The sequence below is a fragment of the Dendroctonus ponderosae genome, unplaced genomic scaffold (assembly GCF_020466585.1).
Source record: "Dendroctonus ponderosae isolate FM_Combo_2020 unplaced genomic scaffold, Dpon_F_20191213v2 Dpon_F_20191213_4, whole genome shotgun sequence".
In the NCBI taxonomy this organism is placed as follows: domain Eukaryota; kingdom Metazoa; phylum Arthropoda; class Insecta; order Coleoptera; family Curculionidae; genus Dendroctonus; species Dendroctonus ponderosae.
Window position 1 is genome coordinate 3111987 of NW_026018611.1, and position 8811 is coordinate 3120797.

Here is an 8811-nt window from a genome sequence, read left to right on the forward strand (position 1 = left end):
TATAAATTATTTCTAGTGAATATTTTGGTTGTTAAATAAAAAGTAACGAATGTATTGTAAGCGTGTGGGGATGGGAAATGGAGTGGAAATAAAAAACATCACAAAATGATGTTGTCCTGACCACGTCGAATATACGATACGCATACAAATCCATCGACCCCAGACACCCTAACCACCTACCTCAGGAAGAAAAAAAACTCACTCAAAAAAAATATGTAAAATATGTAATAACAATTACACGCAGTCAGAAAAATAAATTAAAAAAGCACTTTTAATATTTAGTCGCCTCGATCTGCTCCAATATTGGCTCAAACACCTTTTATATGACTATCGAGAAGCTTCTTCGGTCGAAAATTGTTCACTGAACCCATAAAAAAGTCATCAAATTGTCCTAAATGCCATAAACCTTACAATATTTTTATCGGAAAGAAGTGAGAAATGCAACCATCCAGCGCAAATTTTTTCTAAAATACTCAATGTTGTCCTAAATGTCATAAATCTTACACTATTCTCGTGGTAAGGAAGTGAGAAATGCCATCAGCGCAAAAGTATCTGCTAGAGCGCAATAAACCGAAATAACTGCAAAAATTGGTTAATTTTGAGCGGTTGTTAGTTTTAACTGTTAAAAAGCAGTTCCGATGTTAATCGCGTCTCTCTGCTCTAATATGGTCTCAAACACCCTGTGTATGAGTTCTGAGAAGCTTCTTGGGTCGTCACCTATCCATTGAACTTAAAAAACGAATACGTAAACATTTAATTTTTGATTGAAAAAATATCGAGTATTTCTCTATATTTTTGGTAAAATACTTAAATCGCCCAAAGTGTATATATAAATTAAATAAATAATAAATATAATAATAATAATATAAACATAAATCATACAGTATTTTGATCGGAAGAGAGTGATAAATGGAACCAGTGCAAAATAAACCTACTAGAGCCCTGTAAACCGAAATAACTGCAAAAAATTGCCAATTTTGAGCGGTTTTAGAGCATTTCCCAGATTTAATTGTCTTAATGAGGAAACTTAATTGATTAATGAACCTGTACTAAACTATACTGTGAAATTTGGAAATCTTTTCCACGTTTCAGCATTATTTATTTTTAAATTAATTTTTTTGACATGGGAATGCCGCATGTTAGAAGGAAATAAATCGAGCCCATCCTGGTGCCGTCCAGTATGGCCTAAAAAAGTCACTCAAACGCATGTTATTTCGATAGACAGTGAAAAACATCTACCATTCGCCACCACTGACAGAAATCGTTCTTTGGGTCTCTCTCCAAAATAATATCGAGGCGATTTTTTGCTTGGAATGTTCTCATTTGAAATATTTGATGGTGCACTTTTTGACAATACGGTATGCGAGGCCCGCAAACGTGCTTGTTTTGATTAATATCGTCCGGAATTCATCTGCTTCTATTTATCATAATTAATTAGCTAATTTTAAGAGGTTTAAAGACCCGGCGACCGTGCAAGGTTTATTGTTATATTCTTTTTTCGGGGGCCCATTTATTACTTTTTCGGCATTATGATTCTCTGTATTTCTCAATTTCGGCCGGTCATCTCGCCTCATTGTCCCGACTTATTAATGTGACGATTGCAAGTTTATTTCTCTTAATGCCTTGTTCCGTTTCCAACAGCAAAATGCCTTTTACAGCTACGCTTAATTATTATTGACGGCAATTTTGGCCAAGTTATCAGTCAAATAATTACATCAGAGAACCATGTACAACAAAGATAATAAAATGTGTGTATCTTGTGCTTTATTGAACTACGTTTCCCTGTATCTTCATGTTCACACCACAAGTGATTAAACACAACTTTTTACAGCTTTCTAAGAACCGCAACTATTTGTTGCTGCGGTTTGTCCTAAGATTTTTATTAATTTTCGAAATCGTTATGTAAATTTGAAAAGGTGCCGACAGACATTTACGATGTCGATTTTAACACTCTCATTTTAATATGTATGTTCCGTTCCGCCTTATGCAGTATTGTCCTGTGAACGTTTGATTCATTGTTTCAATTCGTCTTTTTGCCAATGATTTATTTATATCGATAGAAGAGGGAATAGAGCTATTTTTCAATGTTGCATTACAATTGCAACTCGCGTCGGATATTGTCGCTCTTAAATAGGGTAGGGCCGATTTTTCCGTTTCAACCCAGCAAGGGAATGCATTCAAGATACCAAGCATGATTACAATAGGGAATTCGAAAATTATCAATTCACTTTAGCTATGTGCTAATACAGGCACCCCAGGACCGGTTTCGAACCGATTAGCTCATCCACAAATTTCATGCTCTACAGTAAACCATGAAATATTTGACCAAAAAAAAACATAAAGCAAGCATCCAGGACCTCAAGCAAAGAGAAAAAGAAACAAAAATAACAAATCACTTGCAGTGCAAACATTGGCAAAACAACCAACAACCGAAAAAAATGAAATTAACACTTCTATTACTCAAACCCATAACGATAACAGCCGAGCTGTTGCTCCTCCTAAACTGCTATTCAACATCTTCATAATGAATTTTTCGACCAAAATGACCTTTGCTTTTGCACGTCCGTACCCGGATGGATCGACCTAATGAGTTTTTAGCTCTTTCGTCATAGTGACTGAAACCATACAAAGGGCCTTAAAATGCAAAACTGCAAACGAAGACCGCTCCGTCGAGGTTGTATGGTGCGTGGAGCGTTAAAGATCTCATCAATAACCCATCAACCCATTTAACACCATAATTTATTGCATAAACGGTCACAATTACATATAAATATTCGATCCAACGTCGGCTTACACGTGTACCATCACTAATTAAACATAAATTTAAAGTCACTACCATGGCTGTGAAATGGACAAGGGGGTTTGTTTTTCTTCTTTTTTTTTCGTTTTTAGTTGGTTGGCGAACGGGCTGATAAAACGATTCACCAGGCCGTAGTCAAATAAAGAAGATGCAACAACAGGAGGAGTGTTGATGGCTTGAAATTGTCTGTTACTGCTATGGATAATGCTGATCCGTTTTCACTAAGATGTAATGCTTATTGTTCACTATGCTTGATACTTATTATTTTATAAGGGTTATTATTTTAGAAGGTTGAGAGTAAAGGTTTGGTCAGAAGAACATGATCCCCAGAAGGTAAAATGCTGAATTTGAAAATGCAGAATAACACTGATTCAATTGATTGATAATGAGTTATAATTCATTTGTTAAAGCTTTACGACTGAAATTTTCATATCTAAAGAAGTTCGTCTTCGAAGAAGTCGAGTTTTCTTGTAAAATCGATCTAACCATTTTTTTGCATAAAAGATTCAGTTTGCCAATATTTTACAGGAAAACGTTAGGAAAAACGCGGTTTTTCTGTTTAGAGACAGTGCGTTTAGAAATATGGCCCTAAAAGTGAGTTTCCCAAATAAATGATTCTAAACTTTCGCTTTTTCAGTTCGGGAATATATTTTTGGGAACAGACCTAGAATCAATTATTAGTGCTTTGTGCATACTTCGAAGCTGGAAAAATTGTTGCAAATGTTTGCAAAGCGGTTAAGGAGGCGAGTAAAATTTATCTTGTAATTTTGCACAGAAAATACCAGAAGATTGCAAGTATTTTATTAAGAATTGCTTAATAGAAACTTTGTTAAAACTGAAATGACCTGAAAATTTAGGGTACCCAATTTTCCCAATAATCGGTTGTAAACTTTTGCCTCTCTGGTCGTTTTTGTAAGATAGTCCTAATTACTTTCTGTAAAAAACTGAATAAAATTGTTCTTTTTTAAAAGGTTTTTCTGCCAGATTCGAAGCTGAAAAGGGTTTTCTAAAGTTCCCTGCAAACCGATGAGTAAGGCGAATTTTCTAGCAAAACGCATTTTGTCATTTTTGAGGGTCTAAGAGTAGAAGTGTAAGAATAGAACTATGATTGGACGAAAAATTGTTCAAATCGGATTACCGATTGAGGAAATATTGGGCCTTTTTCCACCATATTCTTTAATATAAAAATATTTTCTATCACGGTCCTTTTTCCTTCGTTTCGTTTATTGACTTTTTCGGTTTAAAATTCACAAATATTGACTGAAATACTGGATTTGCGAGAAAAAATTATTCTAATCACTGATTCTATTACTAAATTTGGATTTAAATCTTGCTCTGTCGATAACTGTTGAAAATGGTATTATTTTTGAAGCATTTTTTGGTGTTCATTTCAGTGAAATTCCGCAAAAATTGGACAATCACAAATATTTTTACAATTTCAGATAAAAAAGGTCGTTATGAGTGAAAAACGTTAAAACTCTAATTCAACTGTGTTGGAAATAATCAAAGAATATCTCATAATTTTCATTAAAAAAATTAGCTCCCAGACCACGTTTTCATTGGCTCCGAAAAATGCGATTAACTTAAACGTATTCAGACTTATGATCGTGAAAATTCCTACCTTAAACTGAATGTTCCGACTTTGTCCCATTCATTGGCTGGTTGGTTCTTGCTGAATCTCTTGAAACAAACATCAATTATTAGTAATCATTCCATAGTAAATGGTTCAACCTAAACGCGTGTACTAAACAATAGTCCTGACAACAATCTTTAATATAAGATAATATTCAAAAAGAATATAAATCGTACAGTTGGTAACCTGAATAGCTAAATACGAAGTAGAAAGCTTGAAAATTTCGAGGAGATTATTCAGATTGCAAAAACACAAACACGAAATCGGTTATCAAAACTTAGCGCATGTTTTCCTTTGGAAAAAACATCCATCCAAGCCTCCTACAGCATGTGGTATATGGAAGGTAACGGTAAATACACGCTGAAATGTACAGTTCTTTGCTTTCTTTGCTGCCTTAACAAAAATCCTTATAAATCCACTAACTGAAAAAAAAAACTGAATGTACTGAAAGGTGGGCCAAAACAATGTGGGCCACCACCATCACCACATTCGTCATAATGACAATTTTTCTATTGTTTTATTTCCGCCGCCAACTGGATGGGTTCATTATACGAAATCACAATGAATGTGCCATATCAAAGAAGAAGAGGAGAAAAAACGACGAAAAAAAGCAAACACGCCCAGATGAAAAATGTCATAGCGCACGTGTAACAATAGAAATCAAATAATCCTATTAAATTTATTATAATAAATTTGAATAATCTATACGACCATAAATTCTCTATATTGCTAAATGGTAAGCAGGCATTACTGTGCTTATGCATTAGGCAGGCATTGTATATAAATTTCCATCGAGAGTTTATTATTAACGGGTCGGCGGCGGTAACTTATTTATGCAATCCGAGAACTTGCCTATTGAATATTTAAGGGATCATATCGGAGAGATGATCGCTTTGGTTTTAGGAATGGGAGGAATTCGATTCAGTTGGGAAAAATTCAGGAATTTTCGATATACTGATTGGTTACAGAAACATTCCATTCCTTTTCTAAACATCGTTTTCTGGTTTCTACTTATTCACTATGCATATTTTTTTCAGATTGATATTAAGAAAGTTTTTTTTGATTTATTTTAAAGGCAATTTATTAATAATATTTTTGAAATGTCCACAAATTTCAGAATTTTTTCATTTTAGCCAAGTTACTCTTGCTTCTAAATGCTCAATTTTTCTAAAGTTTTACTTAAAAATGCTGACAATCTAAAGGTATTTTCCGCGAAAAATTATAAAATAAATTTCGAATCCCTCGTCGCTTTGTAAAAAGTTTTGAAATCCCTTTCCAGCTTCGAATTTGGAACAAAAATCAAACAATTTTCTATCGAAAAACGAACAGAATAAGCGAAAGTTTATAACAGATTATTTGGAAATCTCGTCACCTCCAATCGAAAGACTGTAGAATTTGTTAAAAAATGTGGTTTTTTAGTTTTAACTGAATTTTCTTTGCCTTGCTCTCTACTCATAAACGATCTATTTTGTAGAGTTTCACTTAAAAATACTGACGATCGGGAGGACATTTGCGCGATAAATTAGAAGATAAATTTATAGGTTTGTAAAAAATTACAAAAACTTTTTCCAGTCTCGAATTCTGCACAAAAACGTAAATAAATTCCTACCGTTTTTTTCCCGAAAACCATTAGCGTTTTCTACAAAATCGATCACAAAACTAAAAATTTTTAATCGAAAACGCAAAAAAGCATTATTTTCTGATGATTTGCTTCTTTTTTGACAATAATAGGGTGTTTTGAGTCAAGAATTATAAAATTAATTTTGCTAGAAAATTCGCCCCATTCATCAGTGTGCAGGGAACTTTAGCAAACCCTCTTCTGCTTCGAATTTGGCACAAAAACCAATTCATTTCATTCAGTTTTTTACCTAAAGTTATTAGGACTATCTAAGTTTGCAAAAAAATATTGGGAAAATTCGCCGCCCTCATCGCTCAGAAGAATTCTAAAGTTAAATTAAAGTTAAATATAAAAAATAAAAGTTAAATCCTTTAAATTTTCAGGTCATTCCAGTTTTAACAAAGTTTCTATTAAGCAATTATTTCTACGCAAAACTCGCATTATTTTTTAGTTTTACTTAAAATACTGGCAATATTCAGGTATTTTCTGTCAAAAATTATTAGATAGATTTTATTGGAACACTCGCCTCCTTAACCGCTTTGCAATAATGTTTGGAACTTGGAATGTTGGAACTTTTTTCAACCTCGAATTATGGACAAAACTCTAATAATTATTTCTAGGTCTTTTTTCAAAAATATTTCCCCGAACTGAAAAAGCGAAAGTTTATAATCATTTATTTGGAAAACTCTGGAAAACTGGAGTTTCTTCACTTTTAGGTTCATATTTCGCGTTTTTCCTAACGTTTTACTGTAAAATACTGGCAAACTGAATTTTCTATGCAAAAAATTAAGAGATCGATTTTACAAGAAAACTCGTCGACTTTCTTTGGACTCAATTCTGTTGCTGAAAAATCTAGACTACTTTTTTTTTAAGTTGGTTAAACAAAGTAGTAAAACGTTACTCGGCTCTCGTAAAGCTTTAACAAATGAATTATAACTCATTAGCCGATGAGTTATAACTCGTTAACTCAGACTGTACAAATAGGCTCCAAGTAATAAAATGAAGAAAAGTATACTAAAATCTATTTCATACTATATTGAATTAATTGGCACATTCTACTTAAAAAACCGAAACAGGACCATGGTGTCAGTACCAATCTAAAATTCCCGACATGTTTGTTTTATTTACCTTTTTGTTAAATAAAATATATGAAGTACTTTCCAATAAACGGTTGTACGGGAATAATGTGCATTCCTCCACAATTTGGGTTAATGCAATTTCATTGTTGCACATAATTGCCCATCGACATCGTCGTGGTAGTGCTCAATTTAATTACACACGTGTAAATTGACCGCTAATTTAAGGAATTTTGCAATCTTGATGCGCATTAATAGTAACAATTTACCAGAATCAATTTACAGTTGGCTTGCAAGATTGCACGCATTGAAAATACCTTTTCTATTTCCTACAAGCTGCAAAAATGCAAAATATTAAAGTACTGCCTTCTGCAGCCAATATTTGCTCCCGTTTTATCTCAAGATAAGTCATGTGTCTCATCAACGTTTTATACTTGCGTTCTCCTTAATATCTTCATTAGTCTTTCAATTTACTTCTTAATGCTATTGTTGATGTTGGGCTAATTTGAGTTCTCATTGGGCCAACCAAGTCGTTTGATAGATAGCCATGGGAAGCTGTTTAGCTTCATCGTCATTACGATCAAGTCGCTCAAGATTTTACAGTGCAAGGTTAAATTAATAACTCTAATGAGTGTAATTGTGTGATGAAATGTTTCAAGGATTTTTCTAAAGCGGTTAACACTTCGAAACCAGCCACATTTTAAAGATAATTTAAAAGTTCTTGTTACGTTTTCGGGGCTTGAAAGATTCCAGACTCGCCCTGTTTGTATTAATCATCAATTAATCAGCATTGAACAACAATTATCGCTTTTATGTTTAACCTTGATTCGATAGCTCACTAACTAACTAGGGTGCGTCGCGCTGCTTTTAATAGCCATTTGGCAACACTCGAATATTCTGGTTCAATTACCGAACGTACCCTATTCCAAATCCGTCGAGCTGTCTCGCACTTGCAGTAGTCAACTAGCTGGCAGCGTTGCCGGCTTGGTTTCCGCGCTCGCAGCAACAATATGATTGAAACATGGCGTAATTAGTCTTGAGTGGGGGTTGACGGGGTAGAACGGCAATCGAGACAATGTTTGAAAATAATAATTCTGCCTAGAAACTTAGGTATTATATATTAGGCAACAATGTTTAAGATTCTCACCTACAAAGGAGGTTTTTCTGTCCATTCCTCAATGCGGACGATTTCAGTTTTTGAGATTGTTACATATTTCAAACTTGGAAGAGCATCTAGCGAACAGTGTCAGGTAACCCATTTGACAATGACATATCTGCCAATAAATACAGGGTTGCCGTTGAGACTTTTCAACAATAAATTTCAGAATTATAATTTTTCCAAATAGAAATTATGCTTTCGTTTTGCAATGTTCTATTTGTTTAGTTGTGTTGTACTCAACAATACTAATAATTTTCCTAATGAGCATTGAACCACCCGAAGACCTAATTGTCTATGACGAAAAAATGACGTCAAAGGTGATCTCTACATTTAAAATTAACAGGAAATTAACCGCGGTAGATTTTTGAAAGGAAACGATAAATCTGAACGGTTTCTTCGCAGTAGAGGCTGCGCCCCTGCTTGTACGGACAGGAACCCCCCATAACACAATCATACATAAGTCTAACCACCATGAATAGGTAATTTCTTTTTGAATTCCACTCGAGATTGCACTTATATATTTTA

General features: G+C 34.0%; 1 long non-coding RNA gene across 1 annotated transcript; it reads right to left on the reverse strand.

Moving 5' to 3' along the window:
* Positions 1–4427: 4427 nt before the first annotated feature.
* LOC125504272 lies at positions 4428–8358 on the reverse strand. The gene is made up of 3 exons (XR_007281402.1): positions 8279–8358; positions 8047–8225; positions 4428–4480 (listed from the first exon to the last, which is right to left on the reverse strand). It is a non-coding gene; the product is annotated as an uncharacterized LOC125504272 (long non-coding RNA).
* Between the last annotated feature and the right edge of the window lie 453 nt (positions 8359–8811).